The sequence below is a fragment of the Lepidochelys kempii genome, chromosome 1 (assembly GCF_965140285.1).
Source record: "Lepidochelys kempii isolate rLepKem1 chromosome 1, rLepKem1.hap1, whole genome shotgun sequence".
NCBI classification, from domain to species: Eukaryota; Metazoa; Chordata; order Testudines; family Cheloniidae; genus Lepidochelys; species Lepidochelys kempii.
This window is the reverse complement of record NC_136380.1, coordinates 164,843,908-164,863,786: the sequence shown is the minus strand read 5'-3', so window position 1 is coordinate 164,863,786 and position 19,879 is coordinate 164,843,908. Positions and strand designations below refer to the sequence as shown.

Here is a 19,879-nt window from a genome sequence, read left to right as displayed (position 1 = left end):
ACAGAAAAATATTTTTTTAAATGATAAATTCTTAGTACATGAAAGATTCTGTAAAAATGGAAACTCAAGTTCATAAGTTATTGGAGGTGTGATGGGGGAAATGATACAGTATATGAAGAAATGAACAAAACTCTTTACCCTGCATATAAACAAATAGTAAATAAAAAAAGCTTGGATGAGTTTGCCCTAAATCTAGATGGATACACTAGGAAGAAGAGGGGGATGAAGAACTCAGGGAGCCTCCTCCCTTTTGTGTAGTGACAGAGTGGCTGTGGATCCAGAGCTTCTATATGCATTTTCAGGGCCTGGCTAAAATGCTCAGTAGCACACTTTGGGGTGTGTGGTGTGCCATCTTTGGGATGTTAACAGGCACTATCCCATACTAACTCTGCATACATTTCCATTAGCAACTGGCATTAGAGGGTTTGCTTACTGGCCCTTCTTGATCTAGTTTTAATGAATGTATTATCACCTGCCTCTCAAAGGTAGGCTGGCTCAGGGACCCTTTGCTTTACTGCCACTGCTTCAGTCCTTCTTACTCTTTCCCTAGAATGCCTCACACAGTAATAGGGCCAGAAGCATATATCTTGTCTCCACCTAGATAAACAGCAGCCTGCCTAACACAGTCTCTTCCCTAGTTCCTTTGCCCCAGATGAGTTCTTTTCTACCAAGCCCACTTTTACATGTTTACTGCACAATGAGTGCACATGGCACTGGGCACACTTATGATCAGTGATAAAATTTTAATCCTGTAACAACATGTAATATTCACCAATAATTATGGCTGTATTAGGTCTACACTTCTAAAGACAAGGAGTTTGTGTCTATTGGCATGTGTTTGATTATACTTCGAATACTAAAACACAGTTTACTTAGCTCTATTTGGTTGTATCTTTACATTTTAAATGTTTTCATACTAAAAGTCCATATTACACTAGTTCTAAAAATTTATTTCCAATGGGGATCAATCGAGTCCTGTCACTATGTAGCTTCACAGAAGTAAGACAACCTATTGTTGGATTAAATATGGCAAAGTGTTGTAGTCATAGTTGGAAACTCAGTTGATAAAATGGCTGTATTCTCTCCCTGTATTTATAACTGAGGCCTGGTCTACACTGTAAACTTAGGTTGATGGAAGCTACCTTTCGTAGACCTAATAATGTATGCATCTACTCTACAGTAGAACCTCAGAGTTACAAACTGACTGGTCAACCATATATCTCATTTGGAACCAGAAGTATGCATTCAGGCAGCAGCAGAGACGGGGAGGGGATGGACAAAAAGCCATTCAGTACAATACTGTGTTAAATGTAAATGACTACAAAAAAAAAAAAGGATTTAAAAAAAAATGTTGACAAGGTAAGGAAACTGTTTCTGTGCTTGTTTTATTTTAAGTAAGATGGTTAAAAGCATTTTTCTTTTGCATAGTAGAGTTTCAAAGCTGTATTAAGTCAATGTTCAGTTGTAAACTTTTGAAAGAACAGCCATCACATTTTGTTCAGAGTTATGAACGTTTCAGAGTTACAATCAACCTCCATTCCCGAGGTGTTAGTCACTCTGAGGTTCTACTGTACCAGGTCCCTTCCACTGACATACGTTGACTGTAACGTCGACTTTTCCACGAGAGGCGTAGCGCTTAATTCGGTGGTGTTGGGTCAGAGAGGCAGTGTAAACGCAGCATTGTGTAAGTTGACCAAATTAGCCTCCAGGAGGAGTCCCGCAATTCTCCACTGTGACTACTCTGGAGATGGTGTTCAACTCTGCTGCTCAGCAGCCAGGTACACAGGAAACAGCCCCTCCCTTTTTAAATCCCCAGGAACTTCTGAATTCCCATTTCCTGTTTGATCAGCTTGGAGAGCTCACCGGCACAGCTGATCATGGAGAGTCAGAGCCCCAAATGTGCTCCAGCCTGAAGTACACAGGTGGTGGTGGTTCTTATTGGTCTGTGGAGAAAAGCGTCTGTACAGACACAGCTCTGATCCAGCTGAAGAAACGTAGAGGTCTACAAAAAGAGTGTGTGGGACATGAGGGAGAAGGGCTACACCAAGGACATGCAGCAGTGACATTTGAAAACCAAAGAACTTTGGCAGGCATACCAGAAGACAAGGGAGATGAACAGTCCTTATGATTCTGCCCCACAGACATACTGTTCCTACATGTGATTCTCGGTGGCAACCCCACCACTACCCTCCTACCATAGCATGGATACCTCCCAGGAGTCCAAGTCCAGGGCCACCTCAGGTAAAAATGAGGAAGACATTCTGGATGTAGAGGAGGAGGAGAATGGGAGGCAGGTGAGGTGGGGGATCCATTCTCCCCAAGAGCCAGGAGCTATTTTTAACCCCAGACCAGTCAGTTGGTCGCAGGACAGCATGATGGCCGAGTGTGATGCCGGGGAAGGCGTCTCTGGTAATTATGCAATTCCAGTCAAACTGTAGGGGTACATGCTGTTATATACTTTTTTTTTGTTTAATATGAAGGAAAAAGTTGAGGTGCAGTGAGTATCTGCCTCCATGTTGCTAAGGGGAGGGGGCATTATCCACCTACCCACCTGAGCTCCCAACTCAGATTTCCCACAAGTTGCAGTACAAGGCCTGTTACCTAGGCTGCTGGGCCATACTCACCATGGCTGGAACAGCAAACTGGTTCATTGGACAGCCAGGGATTCTGATTATGTTCTGGCTTGCACTTCAGTATAATAAGGGAAGTGATATTTAAATAGTAAACTTGCACTAGACCCAGGGTATGCACTAACAATGGTTGCCTTGTGCTTTGCATGCCTTATAGTGGAAAATTTGGCCTTCAGCATATGCTCTATACTGGCGGAGAGGCTTTTGCAGATAGAAGGTGGAAAAAAGAACGTGTGATGAATGTGTTCAGTGAGCTAATGAATGCCTCTGGGACAGCTGACATGGAGCTAAGAGCCTGGAGGATTTAATTGTTTGAAAAACTGGACATGGATACGGACAGCTGGAGAGCATCCCAGGAGCATGAGCGTACCCTGCAGGATGAGATGATGTGTTTTATAAAGGACCAATCGGACACATTAAGGTATCTGAGCATCAAGAAAAACAACTTTACAGCCCCTGCAGAATAGCCTGCAAGCATCACCCTATTCTCAATCCTCCTTCCCAAGTGTTCCAGGAAGTGGCAGGGGAAGGTGCAGTATCCCTTCCACTCAACACTGGGGGAAGGTACTAAAAACAAAAGGCAACAATTCAGAGACCTTTGATGAGCAAGACTTCTGTGCTTTCAGACACAAGCAGGCTTGGTTTTTCCCCTTCCAATTTTATCACACAGTTTGCCCAAGGTTAAATTATTTTCCTGTTTTGTTTTTATTTTTGTGCAATAACAGACAACATTTAGAGAATGAAATACTCTTTATTTATTCCAACCATGGAGACCTAGGGGAGGGGAGGTCCAGCAGAACTGATACAGTGGGGGAATGATAGGGGAAAGCACAAGCCACAATAATGTGCACCACTTATCTGCATTATTAGTGAAACTGCTTTTCAGAACCTTCCAGAGACACAGAGCTCCTTGCTGGGCTCTTCTTCTTGCCCTGGTATCTGGCTGCTCAAAATTAGCTGCCAACCTATCTGCGTCCACACCCCATCGCTGCAGAAACTTCTCTCCCTTTACCTCACAGATATTATGGAGCGCACACAGCAGGCAGTGATAATGATGAGGATATTGCTTTCACTGAGGGCTAATCTAATAAGCAAACTGCGCCAGCGACCCTTTGAATATCCAAAGGCATGTTTAACCACTATTCTGCAGTTGCTCAGCCTATGGTTGAACCGCTCCTTACTGCTGTCCAATGAGTTGGTGTATGGCTTCATGAGCCATGGGAGCAAGGGATAGGCTGAGTATCCCAGGATCACGACTGGCATTTCAACATCAGCAATGGCTATTTTGCGGTCTGGAAAGAAAGTCCCTGTTTGCAGTTTTCTGAACAGACCTGCGTTCCTAAAGATGTGTGCATCATGCACCTTTCCTGGCCATCCCACGTTGATGTCGGTGAAATACCCCTGTGATGCACCAGGACTTGCAACACCATTGAGAAGTATCCCTTTTGGTTTATGTACGTTTTTTGGCAAGGTGGTTTGTGCCACGATTGGGATATGTGTTCTGTCTATTGCTCCACCGCAGTTAGGGAACCCCATTGCAGCAAAACCATCCACTATGTCTTGCATGTTTCCCAGAGTCACTGCCCTTCTTAGCAGAAGTCTATTAATGGCCCTGCGCACTTGGATCACAGCAGCTCCCGCAGTGGATTTACAAACTCCAAATTGATTCCCTACTGACCAGTAGAAGTCTTGCGTTGCAAGCTTCCACAGAGTGATAGCAACGCTCTTCTCCACTGTCAGAGCAGGTCTCATTTTTGTGTTGCTGTGCTTCAGTGCTGGTGAATGCTCTGCACAAAGTTCCTGGAAAGTGGCCTTCCGCGTTCAAAAGTTCTGCAGCCACTGCTTGTCATCCCATAGCTGCATAACGATCCGGTCCCACCAGTCAGTGCTTGTTTCCTGGGACCAGAAACTGCACTCAACTGTGTTCAACTGCTGTGTTCCTGCCAGCAGCAACTGGGAATTGTTTTGCTTTATAGCTTGCTTGAGTGATATTGCAGTGTTCTGCGTGGTGGCTCCTGTCTTGGCTCTGGAAATACTTCAGAATAAGGCATGTGGTGTATATAATGCTCACAACAAGAGTGCACAGCTGAGCGGGGTCCGTCCTTCTCAAGCTATGGCATATGTGCGGCTAAGCCAGGCTTTTGGGTGGGGGGGGGGAAGGTGCAGGAAAGTATGGGGGGTTTGCTGTTGATATCAGAGGAGGGAGAAAACTGCATCATGGGAGGTCGAAGCCATGTTCCCATTCCCTCCTGCAATGACGTTTTGTTTTCATGAGGCATTGCAAGCCCTTCCCAAACCGGGCTGCGGCTAGTTGCACTATGGGTTAGCTACCCATAGCACATTGCTCTGTGCATTGATGCAAGCGCTGCTAGTGAGGACGTGCTCCATTGACACAATGAGTGTGGTATGGACACACCCAAATGACTTAATTACTGTAGTGGTTGGATGTTGACTTGATGTTTTGTAGTGTAAATATGCCCCTACTGTTAGGAGACTTTTTAAAAGAATCTACCATCCACCTGTCTTCATACTGGGCTTTTTTAGAAACTTGTTTCCCCACTAATCTCTGTGTAATTTCTTCATATCCAAGCAAGCTCAATTTCTGCATCTTAGCTGTCACTGTAGAACTTGCTAATGTTCGTCACTGCATATGATTTATTAAACATTATCTATCTGTATTTGATAATCTAATAGATGACAAAATACATCTACCAGTTGTGTTTTTTTACATAGCTTGTTTGACCTGAAACTGAAAACACTAGGTCAGTCTTGGTGTTGTATGAGTAAAGAGAGGTAAAGTGTTGTATGACCGCACTAGCCCATGTGCAAGTGTCGACATTACCAAGTTTTATATGGAAACTGAATCTTGCTGCTGTTCCTCTCCATTGTTCCTTATCTCTCTTCTTACTAACTTTCCTACCAAAGTGTATCTTTTAATGCTTCTGTAATGTAAGAAAATCAAATGGGATAGTTTTAACATGGGCATGGTCAGCTATGAAAAGGCCAATTGTAAATTAATGCAACTCAACTGTGAAGAACACTTTTAATCTGATTTTTTTTTTAGTTTTTTTAAAGAAATCTCAATCTATTGAATAGGGAGGGAATGTTTATAATCTTTAAAATATGCTTATTAGGTATATTTCTCTGTTTTAAAGGGAGTGTAAACTGGATAATCACCAGGCACTTATATTGCAATCTCAGTTATGGGGTGAAATATTGGCTCCACTGAAGTCAATGGCAAATGGAGCTAGAATTTCAGCCATGATATCTAATGGCTGTTAATGAATAGAGATATTTTATTTTGCTTTAAAAATAATACTGATCGTTTTAATGTTGTTGACTGTAGAATCATTCATATTAATACAACTGCACCCAAGAATATTTTCTGCATGATCTCAGACTTTTATGTGTATATTCTTATACTGTACAGTGGTGCATAGACACATTACAGAGCAGAAGGCTCAGTTGTATGAAAGACGGTAACTTGACAAGGTTTTTCTCTCTTCATTTTGATGTTTATCAGGATTGTTTTCGTGCATAGAAAGCAAAATCCAGTGCATATTCCTTGGAATATTAAAACAGTGGCTAAGGAGCTTTTAGCATTCAGGTAAAAGTGAAGACCTGTATTAATAATGAGTGTAACCACTTCATTACATTCCTTTTACTGCTTTATGCATATACCACATTTGATAGGCAAGAACACTAACTTGGACCATGCCATGGACTACGATGTGTAAGAAATTGCTTCAGGGTTTTTGTAGCGTAAACATGCCTCTACCAGTCTTGAGTCATGATCTGATCAACAGAGATGTGAACCCAGATTAGATGTAATGTTTTTGGTTTACCATTAACTCCTGGGGCTTGCAAAACGGCAAACATAGTATCTTTTGTAACAGATTCTGGTCCCTCAAATTTCAGTATCTGGCCTCTCATGGTGGCCAATGCCTGTTGCTGTGGACTTGGACCAATTGCCACAGAGATCCAGAATGATTTTTCTACCCATCCCTACATAACTAGCCATTTATTGTCTTGAACTTTTGAACCATGGCACTTGATAACACCTATTTTGACACTTGTAGCTTAATTTTAAATGTCACCCTTTTGTTCACCTTAACTTATTTTTCTTAATTTTCTCCCACTAATTTACTAAAAGCTTCTTTTAAAAAGAGAAGGCTTCTTGAAAGCTTTTTGTACACTTCATTATGGAAAACTTCCCCTCCATTTTGGAGAAGCTTCTTTGACAGAATGGCATCAACAGTTTTTTCCTTTACCTTTCATTGATATCGAGAAGGAAATGTGATGGTTCAGTTTACCCTTTGTATGCTTCCCACCAGGGTTTTGGAGCCGTGCTCTGGCTCCGCTCCAGCTCCAGGCAAAGACCTGCTGCTCTGCTCTCCTGCTCCGGGCTCTTCTCCAAAGTCCTGCTTCCCACCACTCTCCTTCTCTTTTCTGCCTCTCCTCCACATTCTCTCCACCTGCCCCTTCCCCCATACCATAAAGGCCAGGATGATACTTCTGGTGTAAGTCATGTAGGTACTTGTACCTGGCTAGTGTGAAGGATTTCCCTGAAGGTTTTAGAGGAGGGTGGAGTGGGGAATAGCTATCACAGAACCTCTGCTTGAGCACCCAAAGTGAAGGATACTTGCACGTCTAAAACATGCAGCTTTATTTTTTATATTCTTATCCTAAGATAACAGCGTTGTTGGGAAAACCTTTCAGAGAAAGGGCTGTGTGGAAGAGGTTTGAAAAATCTTTGGAGTCATTTATCTCTAGCTTTCTTTGAGAGACATGCTTTGGATTTGGTAGTGTATAATAAAGCAGAAATACTCATGTATTTATTCAGTAACTGTATGTTCCATGCCCTTAAACTTAATTGTTTTGAAATTAATATTAACCTTGTTACATGTGATGTTTTAAAGTAAACAAACTTATGTGCACTGTTTTAAAGGTGTTTTTCGTTGTTTTTTAAAGAAAATGTGTATAATTCAGTGGTTTAATGTGCTTTAATTAGGCGATGATAAACAGTAGTTGTAGAATATAAATAAATATGTAACTAGGATTTCTGATTTTACTGATGAGATCTCAAAATGCTGATGTTTGCAAAATGGTTTTATTTTTTGTCTACAAAACACTTTATGGTTTTTCTTTATGGTGTTGGTTTAAAAGGCATTTGCTTTATTTTTGTTCTGCTATCAAATAGACTATGTATTGACATCTTGTGACACTTTTTTTTTTAAAATAGATTATCAGCTTCACTGTATAAAGTCAGACACTCTGAGCAAAGATGGTGGTGATGTTATATGACAATTCTGTGTCTATCAATACACGTTTTTAAATGAGGTGATTATTAAAAAAAAAAGTTGCTGTGCAAAATGTTAGTAGTCTTCTTCAAGAAGAAAGCGAATTCTTTTTTAATATCACGACAGAAATCTTTTCATTCATCTTTTTTTTAAAGCACAGTGTCAAAGTGATGCTGCTTTTACCTTGTATATTTGATATCTTTTTTTCTTAGATTTCTGTGAAATACTTTTCTGTTTTCGTTGCTGTTGTATTTTCTGCAGCTTTTATATAAAATACCAGTTAATGAACTGCCTTATTTTTAACTATTCTGCTAAAATGCATTGCTGACCAAAACCAAACAATATTATATAGCATTTGAATTCTGCTTTTTCCCTAGCCCCTGACTCATATGGAATGAACCAAATGGACATGCAGATCAGGCAACTCTAGTTGGGTCCAGGTCTCTCTTCGGTCAAGTGTTTGTTTAAGGGTCTAGCAAGATCTTATTAGACGGATGACTTTAAAAATTCTTGTAGTAGGAATATAGATTTAGCAGTGTTAATGAGATTAATATAGCTTGATTATACTTGTAAATTGTTACTGTCCATATCTACAAGTTCTTGTCATAGAAATGATGTATGATAAGGTAATTTTGGTCTAGTGAATAGAGTATTATATTGTTATAAAAACTTTGAAGTAAACCTGATGCAAAACTCCTAGTTCTCACTGCTGACCCTGTGTATACTGTTTGCATATTATCTTGCCTACTGCATTTGTCTTCAAACTAAAACTCTTATTAGAGAGTGTCTGGATACTTCAAACTGTTTCTTGCAGTTTACATTCCTTTACCATGGCATTTTGTCCTGTTTAAAAAGTATTCTGTAAAAAGTTTCAATAAAAATGGTGAAAAAACCCAAACCCATGTATTTCTGAAATTATTTGGGAGAAATTGTAGATACTGTAAGCTGTCTTATGTTTTAACTTCATTGACTTTGGTTACTTGTAATAAATCTTGCAGTCCCTCACTCTTCACCCACTATTAAAATGCAGCTCTGTCTGGGGTGGAATTTAGTGACCATTTAAATAGTAATCCACCCAAAGAAACTAAGACTATCCCAGTCTACTTAAAACTATAAGAGGAATTTAGGTAGGCAGAACATAGTTGTAGAACTTGGCCAGAAAACAAAGAGCTAATACGCATGGTGTGGAACATGCGCGCGCTCTCTCCCCCTCCCCCCCCAAAAAAAAAAAAGCCATGGAGGCAGGGTTTGATTCAACGCTGCTACCTCCATAATTTGAAGTCCAGGGCATTGGTAGCAGAGAGCCGTTTGCAGTGCATCAACTCACTCCAATGAGCCTGCAGAATCTGTTAACGTTGGTGTGCCCATAATTGGCAGTGCAGCCCTAAATGAATAGTGCAGGCCCAGGAGAGCAGGTGGACAGAACCTGCACACCAGCTGCCAACTTGCCATATTTACCTCGGTCATAAATATAAATGGAACGGTAACCACCTTTCTGTATACAGTGCTATAAAATCCCTCCTGGCCAGAGACAAAGCCCTTTTACCTGTAAAGGGTTAAGAAGCTCAGGTAACCTGGCTGGCACCTGACCCAGAATGACCAATGAGGGGACAAGATACTTTCAGATCTGAAGGGGGGGAAAAGGCTTTTGTCTGTCTGTGTGATACCTTTGCCGGGAACTGATCAAGGATGCAAGCCCACCAACTCCTGTAAAGTTAGTAAGTAATCTAGCTAGAAAATGCATTAGGTTTTCTTTGTTTTGGTTTGTGAAATTTGCTGTGCTGGAGGAAATGTGTATTCCTGTTTTTGTGTCTTTTTGTAACTTAAGGTTTTGCCTAGAGGGATTCTCTGTGTTTTGAATCTGACTGCCTGTAAGATTATCTTCCATTCTGATCTTAGAGTTGTTCTTTTTTTGTTGTTCTATTAAAGTTCTGTTTTTTAAGACTCTGGGTTTTTTTGGGTCTTAAAAATCCAAGGCTGGTCTGTGCTCATCTTGTTTATTCTCAAGCCTCCCCAGGAAAGGGGGTGTAAGGGCTTGGGGGGGGGGATATTTTGGGGAAATAGGAACTCCAAGTGGTCCTTTCCCTGATGGTTTGTTAAATCACTTGGTGGTGGCAGTGTTTACCTAATCCAAGGGCAAAGACTTTGTGCCTTGGGAAAGTTTTAACCTAAGCTGGTAGAAATAAGTTTAGGGGGTCTTTCATGCGGCTCCCTACATCTGTACCCTAGCTTTCAGAGTGGGGAAGGAACCCTGACAACCTCCCATGAGTTCTTTTAGAAAAACTCAAGGGGAGGACAGTGGTGTCTAACTGTTTAGCTTTTATTCTCTCAATGTGATGTGGCTGTTCTCTTAGCTTGCACACCATGTACAGCCCTGTGCCTAGGAGAGTGAGCATCCCAGGATATTTTTCTGTGTCATCCAAAAAGCACATCCTTACTGAGGATGTTGTCTCTGCAGAATGATAAGAATGAGTGATAAATTTGCATTATAATATCATCACGTTCATAATACTAAAAATGGACAGCAACCATTCTCAATACTAGCCATAAACTAGTTACATAAACTTTATTTATTTTTTGTTTTGGTACGTTGCCCCCAACCATTGGAATGGAGGGGGAGCAATTAAATCGAGGGGTTCTCAAGGTTGAGAAGATGAATACTGGGCTCAGTTTCACTCATGCAATCTGGTGTTGCAAATGTAAGCCTGGTATAACTACCCTCCAAGGTGACTCCCTCCTACGTAGAGAAATCTTTCAGTCGCCCTAGAGCTGCTATAATGGCTCTCATGGTACATTCTGGCCTCTATCTATGGGACATCCTTGGGATGTCCCAGCATTTGACCGCTATAAAGGACACCTTGGGCTGTGGGCATCCTTGCATAATTCATTAGGCTGAAAGTTTTTATCTGATGCTGGAGAATGGCCATGCCCCACGAATGGGGGAGCTGTAAAGGTGAATCAAATAAGATCATTCAGACCATGAAATCTGGTTCCTAATATCTAATAATTACTAGAGTGTGAGGCCCACTACCGTAACTTTCTGCAGAATCAAGGTTTTAAAGTTTAACTTCCTTCCCTTTGTGGCTGTGAATATAAACCAATTCAGCCTCGTCTTCTGGAGGCCATGCAGTACCCATGCCTCTGTGGCAGACCTAACCTAAGTAGGTTTAAGACGGAGATTGGTAAGTTTATGAAAGGCATTTTGCGATGAGGTTGCCGGCAGTAGCAGGAGACTGCCCTCTGACCCTTCCAGTCCTATGGTACTCCCTTGCTTAGAGTTTTTCTAAATTGCAGAAGTGTGGAAACTGATTTGAAAATGCCTAGCACCCTGCAGATGCAACCAAAAGCAAATAATTTAAACTGGAAAGAGTCAGGCTAGTTTTGAGCTGCCGCTGCTGCTTGACAAAGCTATGAGTAGTACAGGCAAGCCCTGGAGTGATTCCCGGCAAAGGAGACTGCAAAAGAATGGAGAGATGAGGAGTAGGGTTACTACTTGGACCATAAGTGAGGCTAAGATTAGGTCATGGAATCCGTGACTTCCAGAGACCTCGTGACATTTTCTGCTTCAGCCCCAGGGTGGCGGGGCTGGAGCTGTCAGCCAGGGGGAGGGGGTGGCCTTGCAACTCCCAGCCACTGTGGATGGCGGAGGGACAGCGGAGCCACAGCAGGGGTGGGTGCTGGACCCCCCCCCCACCATTTTGTCACAGATATGTTTAGTAAAAGTCAGGGACAGGTCACGGGCTTCCACAAATTTTTGTTTGTTTGCATATGACCTGTTCTTGACCTTTCCTAAAGATAACTGTGACAAAATCTTAGCCTTAATCATAAATTGTTGAGGCCAGGGACTGTGGTTTTCATTGTGTGGCTTGTACACCGATTAGCACAGTGGGGCTCTGATCTATGATTGGGATTCCTAGGTGGACTGTGGTGTAAATAATACCACCACCCTTAACTGTGCAGCAGAATGAAGGGAAAGAATATTGTGCTGCTCTATGCCAGTAGCCAGAGGGGCTGGAAGGGGTTAGGTTTCCACATTAATCAAACATCTACTAGACAGAAGCTATAAAAGATAGGGCTTCCATGCTGGGCCTGGAAACAAATCCTAATATAAGCAATTCCAGCATCCTGTCCTTTTCCAGCAGCTGGTGTGAGGGGGGAGCTGGTTGGCTTCTCCCTGTTCCTAAACAGCAGCAGTCAGTTTTGTCCTCTGGCCATTGGGTTTTTGTCCTCTGGCCATCTGGCCATTGAGTCTAGGCTTGGAAGAATTAAATATCTATTGGCGTCGCTAATAATAAAAATTTACTGATAAGCAAAGTAAGAAAAATGTTGGCTTGAGAACTTGTTAGTTTGATTTAAAGATATTTACTTTGTATGTTTTTGACATGTGGTGTTGACAACTTGTGCTTAACAGTTACAAAGCATTAACTTTTTAAATCTCAATGCTTGTCATGAAATAATTGAGCTCTCCTGCTCATAATTTCCCATAACTGTGGATAATTGAAATAAATAAATAATGCTTAAAATTGGTGTAATCTCTCAAAATTATAAAAATTGAATTCTGCCAAGCCTACTTAAGTCACTCAAATCAGTGTCTGAATGGGTAGGTGAATAGGGACGAGAGGATGAGAAAATAATTTAAAGTAGGTGAGAGAGAACACGTGGGGTGGTGGTGGGGAGCAGCATAGTGAAATAATTAGTTTAGTGCATGGGAGGGTGACACGGAGAGAATAGACACAGACATTGAAATCTGAGAGAAATCATAGGTAGAGTAGGAATGCACCTCGAGAAATAGCCTATATGAGAATGTGGTCCTTATATAAAAAATGGAAAATTGTATATTTGTAAACGTAATCCTGATAGACTTTAAAGTAATTTTTCTATCAAGGTAAAGGTTTCAGAAGAGTGTTCTTTGATCTATAGCCTAGCTCCAAAACCGGAAGGGTACTATGAATTTGTCATAAGTCAAGCAAATTTATATTGGAATTGGAAAAGATTGAGAAAAGGGCAACAGAAATGATTAGGGGTATGGACAGTTTCCAAATGTCTAACTTATCAAAAGTGTTTTGTTAAAGTCTATATTATAATATCTTGGGAGAAGATAAAAGGGTTAGCTACCACATAAGAATAAAATTTTAGGAAGGAAGCTTAATTGGCTCTGAGGTTGTGGTTCAGACATTCTTATTTTGTTTCAGTATTAAGCTATTAACCAGCTCAAGTCATAGACTTGGTTACAGTTGATAACATTTCTTAGTTGTGGTTCGTATAACCCAGGGGTCGGCAACCTTTTAGAAGTGGTGTGCCGAGTCTTCATTTATTGACTTTAATTTAAGGTTTCGCGTGCCAATAATTCATTTTAACGTTTTTTAGAAGGTCTCTCTCTATAAGTCTATATATTATATAACTATTGTTGTATGTAAATAAGTTTTTCAAAATGTTTAAGAAGCTTCATCACCTATGCCGGCAGCAGGCTGAGCGGGGCTTGCGGCCGGGACCCTGGCTTGCAAGGGGCAGGCAGCCAGAACCCCAGACCAGCAGTGGGCTGAGCGGGGCTGGTGGCCGGGACCCCAGACTGGCAGTAGTCTGAGCGGCTCAGCCTGCTGTCTGCCTGGGGTTCGGTCCGCCGGCTCCTGCCAGCCAAGGTCCTGGCTGCCGGCCCCGCTCAGCCCGCTGCAGGTCTGAAGTCACGGCCCTGTCCACATAGAGTAGGTACCTACCTTCTCCCTGGTTCTAGCCAATCTCTTCTTCTCTTTGCACTGAGATGAGGGTGGGAGTGTGCCGAGAACAGGGCTGGGGATGAAGGAGCAGGCTGGGGGTTGGGGTGTAGGGTCTGCCCAGGAGCTAGAATGAGGGAGGGGGCTCAGGGTTGGGGCAGGAGGTTTGGGTGTGGAGTGCTTACCTGGGCAGCTCCCATTTGGTGCGAGGGGTACAGGTGGGAATGTGGGGTGTGTGTGTGTGCAGGAGTTCCCATTTGGTGCTCAGGGTGGGAGTGGGGATGTGGGGGGTGCAAGAGTCAGGGCAGGGGGATGGGGGGGTGTGAGGAGGGTGCCGGAGTCAGGGCACAGGCTGGGATGTGTGGGGGGTGAAGGGGTGAGGGCATAGAGCTGGATGTGTGTGAGGAGGGGTCAGGGCAGAGGGCTGGGGTGGGGGGTGCAGGGATCAGGGCAGAGGGCTGAGGGTATGGGCTGGGGTTGTGAGGGTGCTCCCAGCCCCCTGCCCTGAGCGGCTCACGGCAGGGGGCTGGAGGGGTTATGCCCTGATTCCACCCCCTTCCCCAAGGTCCTTGGAGCAGACAGTGCCCTGCGGCTCCGCTTTTACCTCTCCTACTCATAGCAAGGGCCGTCAGTTGATCGGCCGCAGGGAGGGAGAGAAGGAGGGGCAGGAACCCAGCATGCTGGGGGAAGAGGTGGGGGGAGAGGGAAGTTTGCCTGCCCTGCAAGGAGAGAGTGGGGGGTGGAAAAGGCTGGGCTGGGCCTGGCAGGATTTTTAGTGGCATGCTGCTGTCTGCCCGGGTCCGGCAGACAGCAGCGTGCCGTTAAAAATTGGCTCGTGTGCTATAACCAAACAACCAGCTTCCTTCTTAGAATCTTCCTTACACATTCTAAGGATTGATTATCTCTACAGCTAATTTGTTTTAACTTAATCCAAAGTTGAGACAATTTTGTTGATTTAACTATTTTATATTGATTTAGTACTTGTATTACTTTATTTTTAGTTTTACATTAATAACTTAGCTTTGGTGATAAATTTTCTTGATTCTATTTTAAAATGTGTTAATAAAACTTATTTAAAAAAACAACAACCCTGAGTCTCCATTTTCTCTCAAAGTAATGTGGGTCCTGAATACTAGAGCAACTGGGTGTTTATTAATTAGTCAACCTAAAATAACTTCCCTCCTGCCCCAAAATTAGTCTTTGGTTCTTACAGCTGAAAAAGATTATACCCTCTATTATTTGGGGGGTGGGGTAGATAGAGTGAACCCAAGAAGGGAAAGGGAATAACAAAAGCAAGAGAATGCAGTTCCTTCGAAATGACAATACTGACAATATGTTGTAATACTGACAAAATGACAGTACTGACAATATGTTTTCAATTTAAAACATAACTGCTTTGCCCAGGGTGTGATGGCATCAGTGACATTTTTCAACCTGGTGAGTAGCCTTATGTCCCGGTTTTCAGAAGGGCTGAATACCCAATGCCTATTGAAGTCAATAGGAGTCTCTCGTGCTTGGCACCTGTGAAAATCAGGCCAAAAGGTCTCTGACCATTTGGTTTTTAGGTAATGTTTTAACCCTATGGAAGAGATGGGATGGTTGTCTTAAGTAGATATATTTGAACTCTTTGTAATCACGTTTTTGTATTTAGGCTTTTTTCTTAAATTCTCCCGCATTCCGCCCCCTTCAAAGATGCTGTGAATACTGTTGGTATTCTATGAGTACTTAAGGCACAGAAGGTGTAGCATCCTTTGGCACTATGATGGTGCTATAGAAGCATCTTTTATGGGTATGTAAGCATGATTCAGAAACTTCTACAATCTCTAGTTCCAGTCAATCAACAGTCCCCATATTCTATCATAGCATGCTCTGCATATCCACTGAACTATTGGGTTAACCTGTGTAAGAAAATACCTCAATAAAGTGATTAGGCTTTAAATGTAACAACATTGCTTTAATTGAAGCAAGTACTGGAGCGCTCTGGAACCTGTATAGCTGTTCAGGCTACTCAATTTAAACTAAATGAATCACTAGTTCATGTTTGTTCAGCATCTTAAATAGAACACTGTCCATCCAGAAACCAAACACACAGGAAAGAATTAATATGTGAACTTAATTTAGAGGTGTGCTCATGAATGTCTTGCTACTTATTTGGATAGATAGTCTTCAAGGGGTAGTTTTGCCTGCATAAGGTATGTAAAAATGAGCCAGTTTGTAGTAGAGTACCCTAGTATAGTAACTGGGAGCATGTTGCTTTGAAAACAAAAATCCAAAGCCAGCATTTTGGATTTAAGGGCTAGATTCGCAAAGGGCCTTGGGCCTTGCAATGCTGAGTGTCACCACACCTAACTTTTAGGTACTTACAAAAAAAAAAAAAAAAAAAAATCAGTGGGATTCACAAAGTCTGGGTTAGAAAGCTTGAGCTTTGTGCCTTTTATACAATGAATTGGAGGAGAGAGGCACCTCACACACGAATTAGAAAGCATAAGCTAGCCCATGGAAAATGCTAAAGGAAGGAGTGTGTCCTAAGCCCTACCTCTCTCGAGGTGTTCCGCACCTCCCTCTGATCCAGATTTAGGTGTCAGTCTTACTTTGGGGATTCTCAGCTGTGAACTCAATTGTGAAGTTAGTCACCGAAAGGTGTTTGAGTAAGAGGTCTGTACTCCAGACCCAGGACCTAGTCAAGTGATATGCAGACTTTTCCAGTCACAGCCCCCTCTTTCTTCCCACCCCCAGGTACCAGAATCTGTCAGCGCTTCTACTCCATTATTGCACGGCCAAGGCTTCCTCAACAGCAGAGCTTGCGCTGGAGGTAGAGCTGGGGCTGGGGCTGGGGGTAGGGGTGGATCTGAACCTGGAGGCTGAACAGGATTGGGGGCGGAGTGGGGCTGGAAGAGTGGCTTGCCCTGCTGCACATCCTCGGGATGTTCCTCTGTGTCCCCATAGTGGGGTGTATCCCACAGTTTGGAGACCACTAATCTAGTCTGACTGCTCCAGTGTCTGTTTTATCCAGGTGGAACAGCTCCAACAGGAAAGATTGAGGGGGCCACACATCAGAATATCTCATAGACTGATGGCTAGGGCACTTGCCTGAGAGGTGTCAGATCACTGTTCAAATCCTTGCTCATCAGCCAGAGGAGGGGACTTGAATGGGAAGTCACCTGCATCCCAGGTGAGCATTCTAACCCACTGGGTTGAGAGTTATGAGGGAGCTGGTCCTGCTCCTCGTTGTGAGCTCTGAGCAGGCCGACCAGATCACGCCATGCAGGCAAATTAGGCAGAGGAATGTCTGTCTTCTCCCAGTTCATGAATTGCACTGGGGCTAATGTGTCTGGACATTAAATGAGGCAGCAGTGCCCATGCTCAGAGGCAGAGACCTAGGGAACTTTTATTGCAAAAACTTAGGTGCCTAAATTCACTTTGCCCCTATAGGTTTTGGTGGCAACTGTGTGGGGGTTTTGTGAATACCCAGTGGTGTGTAAATTGGGACACTGCCAGCTAAGCTGTCTTGTGAATCTAGTCCTAAATCCTATAACAGTCACAGGGTGTATGTTTCTATCTTGTTAGCACTGGCATATCAAATTGATAGTGAACTTGTTCCATAATTAAAATTTCACCGTTGTTCCCTGTAACAGGGTTCACGACCTGCCCCTCTTCCTGAAGCCTGCTTGCCCTCCCCAATAAGGCTCGGAGAGGCTTCAAGCTTGTGCAACACCTGTGTTTTTATTTACTTATCATTGTCCCACCACCAGTGTCCATCTATATACAAGCTTTAGAGGTTTGGTTGTCTCCCTTACAGGCAGAGTCAGCCTTCAGCTAGCATGCCTCTAACTCCCTTCCTGACTGACTTCTCCTTGACGGTGCCTTTCCTTCTGGCTTCCTCCCAGCCTTTATAGCCCTTGGCTTGTCAGGCCAGCAAGTGTTGCCAGTCCTCAGACTGGCATCAGGCCTTTTCCATCAGTCCCAATCTCATTCCCTTGATTGAAGCTGACCGGGCAGAGGCTTATTAGGTGCTTCTGCACCAGCACCCAGCTACATTCCCTTGCAACTCGCTTCTAATTTTTGCAATATTTTGACACCACCCCACCTAGCCCTCTTTTGAAGTGTGAAACTCACAAGAACATTTGGCCAGTATTTTACAACTTAAAGAAAATGTGGTTTCCCACCACCAGCATCATATTTAAACATCACTTGAGAAGTGTAATGCTGTTTATGGTGGAAACTTTGTTTATAATTTAATCAGGAATGCCCATTGAATTTAAATGTCTTGTATTAATTGCATCATTAGCTGAAAGAAACTCAGCTACAATCCTCACCCTAAAACTAAGGCCTGATCTACATTGATGTAAGGCAGCTTATGTCAACCTAACTCTGTAAGTGTCTACGATACAATGTTGGTCTCACCGATGTAAGTCACCCACTACACCGACCTAGTAACTCCACCTCTGCAAAAGGCTTAGTGCTTAGGTTGATGCAGTTAGGGCAACACATTGTTAATGTAGACGCTGCATTGACTGTTCCGGCTGTGAGCCCCTGGTCACAGTTAAATTAGTGCAAGCGCTTCTGGTGAGGATGTGGACCGCAGACAGAAGGAGCTAGTGTGGACATGCCAAACCGATTTAATTACTGTGGTGGCTGTACGTCGACATAACTTAAGTTGACTTAATTTTGTAGCGTAGACTTGCCCTAAGTATTCTGTGCGTATTTTTCTCTCCATCCTCTTTGGACCCTTTTGGGAAGGGGTGGGGGCTTGAGGAGGCCTCTCTTGGCTGCCTGTGCTTTTCCTTTCCTATCACCTTCCCGCCCGCACCCCTCTTCCCCCCCCCCCCCCATCTCCTGTGCTCAATTCTTCACCCTTTAGTTGCCTAAATGGAGTATAGTTCCTCCCACTCTGATACTAACTGCAGGGTTGATCTTTCCTACCTGGGAAGAGTTAGCTGTATGGATGGCTGCATGCTTCCTCCCCTTAACTCCCCAGGACTACACAGTCAATTTAAAGCTCTTGCGTTGTTATAACATTGTTCCTGTTGAATTGACTCACCCTGCTGCAGGTTAATGTCAATATAAAAAAATCAGTACACTGAAAACTTAGGAGCAGCATAACATATATTGAATTTAATATTAAAATAACACAAGTTACTGTATGGTAGGTCATTTAAAAAAAAAACCTGCTTGAGTATCCAAATTTCTTCTATTAGAAATAAGTTTCTGGTCTTAACATACATGCAAAATTTACGTGATCAGTTTTTATGAAACACCAGTCTTGCAAAGGCTTTATCTGAAGTTGCCTCAGAATTTCCAGACTGCCACAGAATGTTGCCAGAGTGGTTAGAAACCATGGGCCCTTGCCCCAGAATTTAGGTCCAGCTTACTGCAGAGCCAAAGCACATTGGATCTTTTTGGAACTGAATGACTTTTACTGCCAGTTTCTGTGCTACAGGGTTATTAAGCACTAAAACTGACTGGTAGGTTCATGTTCAATGTCCTGTTGCATATTGACTACTGGGTGGTTCTGTAACTCGCATAAAAAATATGCCTGCCCCATGTCTCCCAACCCTCTGTCCCTTCCTCCCACTTCTTTTTATGCTTGCTTGTCCCTGTTCTAATTTTACATGATTGATAAAAGACTGTATTGTGGACTTCTTTCATGCTGGGAACATTAAATATCCTCCCAAATGAGCATGCTCTTGCAGGAGTGCTCTACCACTTGCTAGATATAATTACAATAGTGTGGCTCTCCTATGTAGAGTAAATATTGATCTAAGAGAACTTGACTCCCTAGCCCTCTCCCTTTTTAGAGCCCTTAGTTGATGACCCAAAGAAGTCTATGCATGGAATGGCTTTCAGCTCACTCAGAGGACATTTCTTCCATATACAAAAGATCCTCTAAGAGGAAACTGCTGAGGGGTTGATGAAGAGAAAGGGAAAGCAAGGTCAGTGTGGGTGACGTGCTTCTGAACTAGTATTTGACTGTGGTTGTAAGTGAAGACTGTTTATAACTTCTGGGCACATGGGGGTAGTGAAGCCTTTAAATAAACTGTGTTTGTGGCTTCAGTGTTTGTGAATGGTGCCAATTGACAACCCTGGAGACCTCTATCTGCAGAACGATTACATGGCTAGAAGCACTATCCTCTCCACAGATGTGTCCATTACGTCTTCCATAGTTGCAGGTGCCTGTGATATGTTTAATGCCCCTGTCTCTACCCTTCCAAATGTAATCAACTCATGTTTGCCGTGA

At 43.0% G+C, this 19,879-nt stretch overlaps 1 protein-coding gene across 1 annotated transcript in view; it reads left to right on the top strand.

Moving 5' to 3' along the window:
• The window catches only part of MRPS6 (mitochondrial ribosomal protein S6), a 74,478-nt gene that overhangs the window by 29,175 nt on the left and 25,424 nt on the right, over positions 1-19,879 (top strand). The gene's annotated exons all lie outside the window — the stretch shown is intronic.